This window comes from Triticum dicoccoides, chromosome 1B, assembly GCF_002162155.2.
Source record: "Triticum dicoccoides isolate Atlit2015 ecotype Zavitan chromosome 1B, WEW_v2.0, whole genome shotgun sequence".
Lineage (NCBI taxonomy): Eukaryota > Viridiplantae > Streptophyta > Magnoliopsida > Poales > Poaceae > Triticum > Triticum dicoccoides.
The window spans coordinates 178,205,008-178,217,004 of NC_041381.1; positions in this window are offsets into that span (position 1 = coordinate 178,205,008).

Genomic DNA, 11,997 nt, shown 5'->3' on the forward strand with positions numbered 1-11,997 from the left:
CAGCGAGTTCCTGGTTACGGTGGGTGGTCGGGGACCGAGCGATGCGCATTTCTCTCGTACATGTACGCGCGTGTGTGCGAGGCGTTGGGCTCTAACTGAACCCGAGCGAGGCGTCGCCTAACTAAACCCGAGCGATTGCACTGCAGGCTACGCGTTACTGAACCCGAGCGATCGAGCGATTCCTTCACTACTGCTGCTAACTGAAGCCGATCGATGCTGCCTCTAGATGAACAGTGAGTGTTGCAGGGGGGGTTTGGATGAATAGTGAGCGGTGGGGGTGGATGAACAGGACCCCGTGGTGTTGCCTCTAGATGAACAGGACCCCGATCGATCGAGCCGGTTGGGGCTGGATGAATAGGACCCCATGGAGGGCTGGATGAACAGGACGACCCCGTGGAGGGCTGGATGAACAATAGACGGTGGAGGGGTGGATGAACAGTAGCCCATGGAGGGGTGGTTGAACAGGAGCCCGTGGAGAGGGGTGGTTGAACAGTAGCCGGTGGAGTAGCGCACGGTCGAGGCTGGATGAACAGGAGCTCGTGGATGAACAGTCGCAGGTGGAGGATGGAGGAGGTCGACGGTGGATGAACAGTAGCCCATGGAGGCTGGAGGAGGTCGACGGTGGAGATGAACAGTATCTCGTGGAGTCCCGTTTTGCGGTACGCCACACCCCTCCCGATGAACAGGACCCCTGTTTCAACTGTAGCGCTCCAACACAAGTCCGTTTCCTCCGTTCTGCGGTACGCCACACCCCTCCCGATCAACAGGACCCCATTTCGACCATAGGAGGTCCAACACAAGTCCGTTTCCTCCGTTTTGCGGTACGCCAGACCCCTCCTGATGAACAGGATCCCGTTTCGAACGTGTCCGGTCGAACACAAGGCCGTTTCCTCCGTTCTACGGTACGCCAGGCCTCGTTTCCATTGCCTATTCCGTCCAAGCCCTCCCGATGAACACGACGACGCATTCCGTTCCGACCCAGCCGGTTGGCTCCCCATGAACACGACGACGATGCTGTTTCTCCGTTCCGACCCAGCCATGTACACGAGCCCTGGCCATACGTATGCGCGAGTAGGCATTGAGACCTTGCCCGTATGTACGTACGTGGCCGTATTTACTTTCTTGCACCCTGGCCGCTGTACATACGTGTACATGCTATGTGCGCGCCTCTACTATGACACGTGCGTGCCTCTACATCGACCTGTATGTACGTACACATTCGCGACCAGAATGACAATGCTACGTATGCTTCGACCAGGAGGGTCCCGACTATCAGGCACTTCCTTGCGTGCGAAGATGTAGCTGGTGGGTCCCAATAGTTAGGGGGGCGAATCATTTTTTTGCCCAGATGCACTTCCTTGTGTGCAAAGATGTAGCTGGTGGGTCCCAGCAGTCAGGGGGCGAATCATTTTTTTCCCGTAATATGGATGCACTTCGTTGCGTGCGAAGATGTAGCTGGTAGGTCCCAGCAGTCAGGGGGGAAATGTTTTTTTCGTGAAATACGGTGGCCCGTACGGTGGGTCCCTGCTGTCAGGTGGAGGAATCATTATATTCCACGTAATAAGGAGGCACTTCCTTGCTACGGTCGTGGACCCAGCTGTCAGCCTCTCCACGTACAGTCCACGTCCGATGGAAGTCATTCCTTGACCATGTTGACCACGCCGTGCCGAGAGCACTAGGGCGATGGACGACGGCGAGGCCTAGGAAGGGGACGACGCTGAGCCGGGGAAGACGCGACAGTGGAAGCCCACGCGGAGAGGAGTACGAGGGTTCACTGGTTCGGCTGCGATGTGAGGCTACCATCGCTGCAGGGCCTGGCCAGCGGTGGGTGTAGTAGGGGCAGTGAGGCCTCCGCAGCAGCACAGCCGGCCATGGGAGGCAGGAGCATGCAACACGACCGGCGCTGCTTTGGGCGGCTGGAGCAAGAAGACCAGATGTTGAGGAAGCACTACGGCCGTTGGATGGATATCATACGGTCATTGGAGCTAGAATCGTTCATATATTGACTAAGTTGACAAAGCCCACTGTCCCCGTCAACTTAATAGGCCCACAAGTCAGCCTCCCACTATGGTGGGTCCCAGTTGGCAGGGGGTATTCATTTTTTTTGCGCAATAAGAAGACACTTCCTTGCGTGCGAAGATATAGTTGGTGGGTCCGACCTGTCAGCGGAGGGAACTTTTTTCGCGAAATACAGGCCCTTCCGGCGGGTCCCAGATGTCAGGTGGAGGAATCATTATTTTGCGCGTAATAAGGAGGCATTTCCTTGTGTGTGGCTGTGGACCTAGCTGTCATCCTCTCCACGTACAATCCACTTCCGATGAATGTCGTTTGTTGACCAAGTTGACCATGCCGCGCCGAGAGCACCAAGGTGGTGGACGACGGCGAGGCCTATGAAGGGAACGACATGGAGCTGGGGAAGACACGACAGTGGCTGCCCATGCGGTGGAGAGTACGAGGGTTGATTGGTTCGACTGCCATCACTGAAAAATAACAGGAGGTGTGGGTGAGTAGAGGGATAGACAGGCCAGGGATGCGAGTATGATGGGGCCGTGAGGCCTGCCCGGCAGCATAGCCGGCCACGGGAGGCGGGAGCAGGCGGTTCCGACGGTGCTGGTTTGGGCGGCTGGGGCAGGAAGATCAGAGACTGAAGAAGCACGATTGCCGTTAGATTGACATCTAATGGTCTAACGCTGGTAGAGTCATTGACTAAGTTTCTTTTTTGAGAAACCTTGTGTACGCATGAACTTAGTAGGCCCACAAGCCAGCCTGCAAATCTGTGGCAGACAACATAGAGCCCATTTGCTATTTTTTAATAATTTGCAACCCATTTGCTATTTTTAAGTAATTTATTACATCCCATTTTCTACCCAGGACCACGGTCAAAAAGTTCAACCTTATTTTGCATCGGTGGAGTCTGAACTGTTGTAATCCCGAAATGATAAACATTTTTAAGAACTTATTGATTTGCCAAAAAAGCTTTTTGTTTTTGTAAGCAAATAAGACGTGGGACAATTGAGTTGGTTTAAGGGAAAACCAGTGGTAAAAAAATCAGCGCTGGGAGAAAAAAACAACAAAAATAAGGATGTAAATATGGAAAGGGAATTTTATGTATTTTCAATATAATGATACGTGTATATGAACTAGTAAAACTATATGTAGAGATTAGAAAACGGATGTAGGACATGCGTTTCAAGAGGAAAATAGAACTGGGCTGTGTGTTTGATTCAGTGAAAAAACTGCATGAGGATGTTGTAAGACAAAATATAACTAACGCTGGCGGGCCATAGGCCAGTAGATACCTGCTGGATCTTTGTGCCCCGTTGTCATCATGGGCTGGGCCTGTTAAAAACAAAACCAAGCCTGGGCAGTCTACAGCCCAGTTGAAACTTGCTCGACCTAAAAAAACAATATACATGCTCAATAAACAAGAGAATTCTGCAAGTACAGACTGATAACTAGGATGCAGCAGGGATATTGTTTTTTCATCGTGATAATAAGTGCATGCACTTGTTTCAAAAAAAATAGGAGAACCGTGAATTCGAACGGCAGGTGCTTATGCTACCCATCAAATAAAAATTAGGTGCCTTAAAATTCATTTCGAAACAAATGATTTAGCTTTATATCCACGTCGACCCTCGGCATCATGGTTGGAAGCAAATGCATGTTCATACCAAAAGATCGTTAACAACAATACCAACTTGCGGACGACAAGGTAGTACAAGTACCAATACCAAACTAACTTATAATCTTTTTACTCCTGGCTCTAGTGTTCGTCTGGAAGAAAATCTTGCAGAGGACTAGCTCCCGCTCCTTCTCTTACTCCAGGTCCCCGAGGTGGTACTGGTGCATCACCCAGTTGGTCCTCTACTGGTCGAAGTTCGTGTTGGTGTGCAACACTAGAACCTTTTTGCTGCCCATTTGCCGGCCGTTGACCATCACCGACAAGGTATTGCCGGCATTGTGCCACATCGCGTGCATATCGCACTCCGACTGTATCTTGCGATGCGTCCACGTGCCCCTTTTGAACGCCCTGGAATTGCGCTGGAAGAAATGCTTCCTTAGGCCACTTAGTGTGATACCTGCAGTATTGTCGAATACATGTTTTAGTGTACGTAGTTGGCATTTTCATAACATCTTTGGCATGTTGCAGTCACTTGTTTCACTTTTTATTAACTGTCAAATTGTAATTGCTTCACCAGGTTTGCGTCTAAAAAGAAAAATAGAGCTATAAACAAAGGAATATGTTTGTGCAAGTAGATGGTCGATCGGTGTCTTACCTGGAAGTTTCTCAAGTTGGGTGTAGCATATGCCGTGCTCGCTGTCGATGGTTGGTATGAACTAATCGATGAGAGGGTGAGATCTCGCGCTATTAGCACTCACTTTGGCCTCAAGGTGCTCGATTAGCTCTGTCGGTGTAGTAGAGTAGGGGTACCCTAGTACCCCGAACTTGTGCACGGGCAGTTGCAGCGCCCCGCGGCAAGGGCTTGCCGGGTGACCGCCAGGGTCCTCCGCGGTCCCTTTGAAGCCATTCAAGGACAAAGTATTCAAGCCAAGAAAACAAGGCCCCGGCAAGAGGAGCTTGCCGGGAAGGCCAACCGAGGCATCTCAAGGAACTTGCCGCGACGCGTCACGCGTCCCGGCAAGGCCCGGTGAGCGACAAACTTCCGGGCGCGACAAGACAACAACCGCGGCAAGGCACTTGCCGCGGCAAGCGGCCACTCTGTGCCCACGCTCCAGCGCATCCACCAATGTGTCGCCCTGGGGGCCTTTCCAGGAACGCGTGGCGGGAGGCTGTGCAGCCAGCGGTGCGCGGTGGCATGCGATGCTGACAAGATCGCCATCGTGGCAAGCGGTGGCGCCCCTGACGGTCCTTTTTTGCACTGTTTGGGCGACACAGACGGGCATTTATGCCCTTGTCCCCTGCCGTCAGGGTTAGGTAGGATACACTGTACAGGTAGCTGTACCAACCACCTCTCTTTTTACGTTTTTACCCTTGTTTACGTTGCCACCTGTCGGTGACCCCTTGAGCATATAAAAGGAGGCCCATGCGCAACGTAAGGGGGGTTCGGCTCGGTTCGGAAGCCAGAAACACACTCACGCTCGGTCTCGTTAGCAGCTCGTGTGTACTATAGCACTCAGCGCTCTCGAGCAAGAACACAATACAATCAGACAAGCAGCAGTAGGAGTATTATCTCTCCGGAGAGCTCCGAAGCTGGGTAAACTGCTCGTGTGCTTCGCCTCGATCTGCTCATCGTGCGACCTCCGCCTCCCGCCGAACCGAAAGGGGCTCGGTCCGCCGGTCGCATAGGTGTTCGTGGATCAGTTTCCCCGACATCTTTGGCGCGCCAGGTAGGGGGGCGTCGAGATTGTGTGAACCTGATCCGGCGTTCACACGAGCTAGATCTTCATTTTCTTCATCGACATGCCACCGAAGAAGAAGGCTTCGGAGGCAGCTGTTCCGTCCGCATCGATCCCACCGCCACCGGAGCAAACGGGTGGTGGGGTAGACGCCGGCGGAAGAACGGACATCGACGAGGGAGCTCACGACGCTGCCAGGTCCAAGGGCAAGGCGGCGCAGACCTCGACGTCCGTGCATATTCCGCGCCCATCTCAGGAGGCGCAGGACCGACAGCGTCATGGTATTCGCAGTACCATATGTTTGTTGCACCAAGATCAAGCTGGTGGATCCCGGGGCGCTCAAGACCAGCATGCACGTCAATGTGCCGGCACGAGCGAGACACGGTCGCCTGGACGGGATACTGCTCCTTCTAACATAGTTAGAAGTCCGAGCATATCCCGCTCCTCGCGCCGTCCGCCACTGCCGCCCACTACTCCAGCAGAAGCTTTGGCGCGAGCTCAACTGCTCCTGGATTACCCTCCGACGTCGGACAAGATCGACGGATGGAGGGCCACCATTCAGAGTCTCATCGGCTACGCCAACGGCGACACTCCGCGGCAGCCGAATACATCGCTGCCGCGGCAGGACTGCCAGGCACGAGCCCGTGGCGACGAAACCGGTGGGGGTGCAACCACCATGCACTCTCCACCCCGAAGGCCAAGATCGCCGACTGCCGGATCCACCTCGACAGCGACTCCACCGCATCGTCGGATCCACGAGCTCGTCGCGATCAGCGCCAAGTTCTTCACGATCGACAGCAAGAAGACGCTCGAACTCGCATCGAGCGACAAAGAGAAGCGCGGCGTCAATCTGACCAGCGCGCTGGGCCCTCTGTCGACATGCATGCGCCAGGGGAACCAGGCGACTTGCCGTACGCGGTAGGTTGCCCTGCGTTCACTCGTGAGCTGCGGCAAGTCCAGTGGCCCAGTAAGAAAAATTTCAAACCAGACGTGCTAGAGAAGTATGACGGCAAGACACATCCGTCGGAGTTCCTCAGCATCTACACCATCGCGGTGCAAGCTGCCGGGGGGCGAGACGACAAGATCCTTGCCAACTACTTCCCGCTGGTACTCAAACCCAATGTCAGATCATGGCTCATGCACTTGCCGGAAAACTCCATATCTTCCTGGGCAGATCTGTGCCATCAGTTTGTCGGCGCCTTTACAGGCGGCCACAAACCTCATGGCCAAGAGAGCGACCTTCATTTGCTCGCCCAGAAGGAAGGAGAGCCCTTGCGCAAGTACATTCAGAGATTCAGCAGCGTGCAGCACAACATCCCAGATGTCCACCCTGCCGCAGTAATCAGCGCGTTCCATCAGAACATGCGGAACCGCAGGATGCGGGAGGAGATGGCGATGTGCAAGATCAGAGACGTCAGTGAGCTATATGCCCTGGCCGACAAGTGTGCACGTGCTGAGGAAGGGAGGAGACTCCCCGGAGAGAGTATAGGAGCAGGAGGATCTGACTGTGAGGATGCTGCCCCGGCAAAGAAAAGCCGGCGGCGGAACAACAGGAAGAAGAAAGGCAAAGAGGTGCTAGTCGTTGAGCAGTCCGGCAAGAAAGCCGGAGCTGGTAGCTCCGGCAAGGAGGTTGCCGCGGGCACCAACCACCACGCTGTGGCGGTCTCCGACAAGCACGACGGCACCAACAAGCAGTACTGCAAGATCCACCGCACCAAGGGCCATGATCTCCAGAGCTGCAAGAAGGTCGAGCAGCTTGTTGAGCAGCAAAAGGCTGAATACGAGCGGCGCGACAAGGAGAAAGCCCAGGAAGGTGCTGGAGGATCCAGCAAGAAACGTCCCGGCCGAGGAGGACGCCGCGTCAAGGCCAAGCAGCGGCAAGGAGACAGACCTCCCCGTGGCCGCGACAAGGATGAAGATGACGACGACGACGAAGACATGGATGATGACGAGACCGATGAGCAGGAGTTCCAGAAAGCCACAGAGGTCCTGTGCGTTGACGGCGGTGCTTCTCTGCATACTTCACACCGCCAGCTTAAACAATGGGTGCGGGAAGTCAATGCGGCAGAACGACCCGTCGAGTCACGCAGGCCTCTGAAATGGTCCAGCACGCCTATCATCTTTGATATTGAGGACCACCCCGATCGCATAACTGCGGTCGGGTGCTTGCCGATGTTGGTTTCACCAACTATCCACAACCTCAAGGTCACTAAGATGCTAGTTGACGGCGGGGCCGGCTTAAACCTGATCTCCTCCGCGGTACTCCAGAAACTCCAAATCCCTGACAGCGAGCTCGAAGAGACCGGCACATTCCAAGGAATCAATCCGGGAAGGAGCAAGCCGAAGGGAAAGATCACGTTGCCGTTAACATTTGGCAGCGAGTTGAACTTCAGGACTGAGAGGGTCACTTTTGACGTTGCTGACTTTCCATTGCCTTACAATGGGATACTCGGCCGTCCAGCACTCGCCAAATTCATGGCAGCCTCTCACTATGCATACAACATGCTGAAGATGCCAGGCTCGATAAGTGTCATCTCTGTCCCTAGCGACAAAAAGGATGCTCTTATCTGCGCTGACAAGATCTACCGCGAAGCAGCAGCCGCAACAGATCGCAAATCACTTGCCGCTGAAGCTCCCGGGGGGAAGAAAAAGGCCAAGTCCGGCAAGAGTTCTGATGCCCACTCCGGCAAGCGCACCTCTTCGGAGTGCTGCGCTACCGTCGAGGACGCACCATCGAGCTCCACCGGCAAGTGTAAGAAGGCAATGGCAGCCCCACCTGAGACCAAGAAGGTGTCCGCCAAGGAGGACGGCACTAGTGGTACTTTCACCATCAGTGCCACTCTCAACCCTAAATAGGAAAGCGCGCTCGTTGCTTTCCTGCGGGCGAACGTCGATGTGTTTGCGTGGCAACCGTCTGACATCCCTGGTGTTCCCAGGAAAGTAATTGAGCACCACCTGGCCGTCTGTCCTCATGCGCGGCCCGTCAAGCAGAAAGTCAGGAAGCAGGCAGTGGAGCGCCAAGAATTCATCGCAGAAGAAATCAAGAAATTGGAAGCAGCAGGCCTTGTCAAAGGAGTGCTCCATCCTACGTGGTTGGCCAATCCTGTAGTCGTGCGCAAGGCTAACGGAAAATGGAGGCTTTGTATCGACTTTACTGATGTCAATAAAGCTTGTCCCAAAGACCCATTTCCCTTGCTGCGCATCGATCAGATTGTTGACTCCACGGCCGGATGTGATTTGCTTTCATTTCTTGATGCATACTCAGGATACCATCAGATCTTCATGGCAGAAGAGGATGAGGAGAAGACCACATTCATCACACCATGTGGCACCTACTGTTTTGTACGGATGCCTTTCGGTTTAAAGAATGTTGGTTCAACATTTGCAAGGGTAGTCCATCATGCTTTTGAGCCGCAGATACACAGAAATGTGGAAGCCTACATGGATGACATAGTGGTCAAGAGCAAGGACAGGGCGACCCTGATTCAAGATTTAGACGAAACGTTTGCAAATCTGCGCAAGATCAACCTCAAGCTGAACCCCGAGAAGTGTGTGTTTGGAGTCCCCTCCGGCAAGCTTCTCGGGTTCTTCGTGTCTCAGAGGGGAATTGAAGCCAACCCCGACAAGATCAAGGCCATTGAGCAGATTGAAGCACCAAAGCGCATCAAGGATGTACGAAGACTTGCCGGTTGCGTGGCTGCTCTCAGCAGGTTTATCTCAAGATCTGCTGAGCGTGCCCTGCCATTTTTCAAAATATTGAAAAAGGCAGGTCCAATGAAATGGACTCCGGAAGCGGAGGCTGCGCTGCAGGACTTAAAGAGATACCTGTCCTCCACTCCAACACTTGTCACACCTAATCCACAAGAGAAGTTGCTGTTATATATAGCGGAAACTAATCAAGTGGTTAGTGCTGCGTTAGTAGCGGAGAAGGAGGCGGATGATGAGACAGCAACCACAGCAGATGCATCCAGCGACAAGCAGGGGGCTTCGCCGGCAAGCTCTGGTCCCGACAAAGATGAATCTGCGCAGACACATGAGAAGATGCAGAAGAGAATGGTGCAGCGCCCAGTTTACTTTGTCAGTTCCCTTTTGCAGGGGGCTAGGTCAAGGTACTCTGGTGTGCAGAAATTGCTTTTCGGCCTTCTCATGGCCTCAAGAAAGCTGCGCCATTACTTCCAAGCACATGAGATCACTGTTGTCACTCGTTTTCCGCTGAAGAGGATACTGCAAAATCCAGAAGCGACAGGCAGGATTGTCGAGTGGGCACTGGAATTGGCAAGCTTTGGCCTCAAGTTTGAGAGCACTTCAACTATCCAAAGCAGGGCATTGGCGGAGTTCATAGCAGAATGGACACCAACACAAGATGAAGAGATTCTAGAAACAAGCATCCCCGTCAAGGAGGCAAACAAAGAGTGGCTAATGTACTTTGATGGTGCCTTCTTTGCTGCAAGGCGCCGGTGCAGGCGTGCTACTTGTCGCACCCACCGGAGAGCACCTCAAGTACGTAGTCCAGATGCACTTTCCCAAGGAGCAGGCAACGAACAATACCGCAGAGTATGAAGGCTTGCTTGCCGGTCTCAGGATCGCGGCAGACCTTGGGATCAAGAAACTCATTGTCAGGGGTGACTCACAGCTTGTCGTCCGCCAAGTGAACAAGAATTATCAGAGTCCGTTGATGGAAGATTACGTTGATGAAGTGAGAAAGCTAGAAGAGCACTTTGACGACCTACAGATGGAACATGTTCCAAGAGCTCAGAATGACATTGCTGATAGCCTGTCAAAGTGCGCCGCGCTTAAGTTACCTGTGGAACCAGGGATCTTTGTGCTCAAGCTGACTCAACCGTCTGTAACACCATCAACTGGACAGAACAAGAAGAGGAAGTTGATTTCTGGTGACTATTCTCCGGCAGAGCTCCCTGAAGCCGCCGCCAAGAAGGTCCCCAAGATCAACACCAAGAGTGCTGAGGAGCTGTCTGCTCTGGCAAGCCTTAGGGTTTGTTCCGTTGAAGCAGACGCTCCCGGCAAGTTTTGCTCCGGCAAGCTTGCCGGGGAACATCAAGCTCCGGCTGAGCCACAGGTTCTCGCCGTAGAAGCGGATGTTCCCGCAGCAGCAGATGTGCCTTTAGTCCTTGTTGTCGAGCCACAAGCTCCAGCATGGGCACAACAGATTGTCCATTTCCTTCAGACAGGAGAACTTCCCGAAGAGCAAGAAGAAGCGGAAAGAGTAGCCCGGCAGTCAAGTATGTACCATTTTGTCGACGACACACTGTACAGAAGAAGATTCAACGGTGTGAAATTGAAGTGTATTCATCGGGAAGACGGACAAAAGCTGTTGGCAGAGATGCATGGAGGCATATGTGGTCACCACATTGGCGCAAGAGCACTTGCCGGCAAAGCTTTCCGGCAAGGTTTCTTTTGGCCGACAGCCCTCCAGGATGCAACTGCACAAGTAACCAAGTGTGAAGCGTGCCAGTTCCATTCCAAGCAGATACACCAGCCAGCTCAAGCTCTCCAGATGATCCCTTTATCCTGGCCATTTTCGGTCTGGGGGCTCGACATTCTCGGCCCCTTTCCCCGAGCTGTCGGGGGCTTTGAGTACTTGTACGTTGCAATCGACAAGTTCACAAAGTGGCCGGAAGTGGAACCAGTGAGGAAGGTGACAGCACAGTCAGCAGTCAAGTTCTTCAGGTCGATTGTTTGCCGTTTCGGGATCCCTAACAGGATCATCACTGACAACGGCACGCAATTCACGAGCCGCACCTTCATGCAGTACGTCCAAGATCTTGGCGCCAAGGTCTGCTTCGCTTCTGTTGCTCATCCGAGGGCAAATGCTGAAGTGCTGCGCGGGCTCAAGACCAGGACTTTCGACAGGCTGCGCAAGTGCGGAAGAAACTGGATTGAGGAGCTGCCAGTGGTTCTTTGGTCGATCAGGACGACGCCAAATCGAGCCACTGGCCAGACACCTTTCGCTCTAGTCTATGGAGCAGAGGCAGTTCTCCCCACGGAACTCGTATACGGGTCACCTCAAGTGCTCGCTTATGATGAGCTTGAGCAAGAGCAGCTGCGACAAGATGACGCGCTGCTCCTTGAGGAGGACCGTCTTCAAGCTGCTGTACGAGCTGCTCGATACCAGCAAGCTTTGCGCCGCTACCATAGTCGCAAAGTTAAAGCCAGAAGTTTCGAGGAAGGCGACCTTGTTCTTCGGCGCGTTCAGTCCGCCAAGAATTCCAACAAGTTGACGCCGAAGTGGGAAGGCCCTTACCGGGTGAAACGAGTCACTAGGCCTGGCGCTGTCCGCCTTGAGACCGAAGATGGCATTCCGGTGAGCAACTCCTGGAACATTGAGCATCTTCGTAAGTTTTACCCGTAGGGCGCGGTTGCCGGAACCTGTTCCGGCAACCACCTTTTGTAAAAGTCTTGCCGATGTTGCATGTAATCCTTTGTACAAAGCCGGGCGCAGATCCCGTGCATAAGTAAAGCTCATATGCTCCGCACATCTTGTCAATTTCATGCGTTATGTTCTTTCTTGCATACGTTATCTGACACTTTGTGCAGCACCTACCCCCGGTAAGCAATAACGAGCTGCAAGGCTCCATATCTTTATTTTTCTCTTCTTTCTTTTTCTCAACAAAGGAAAGG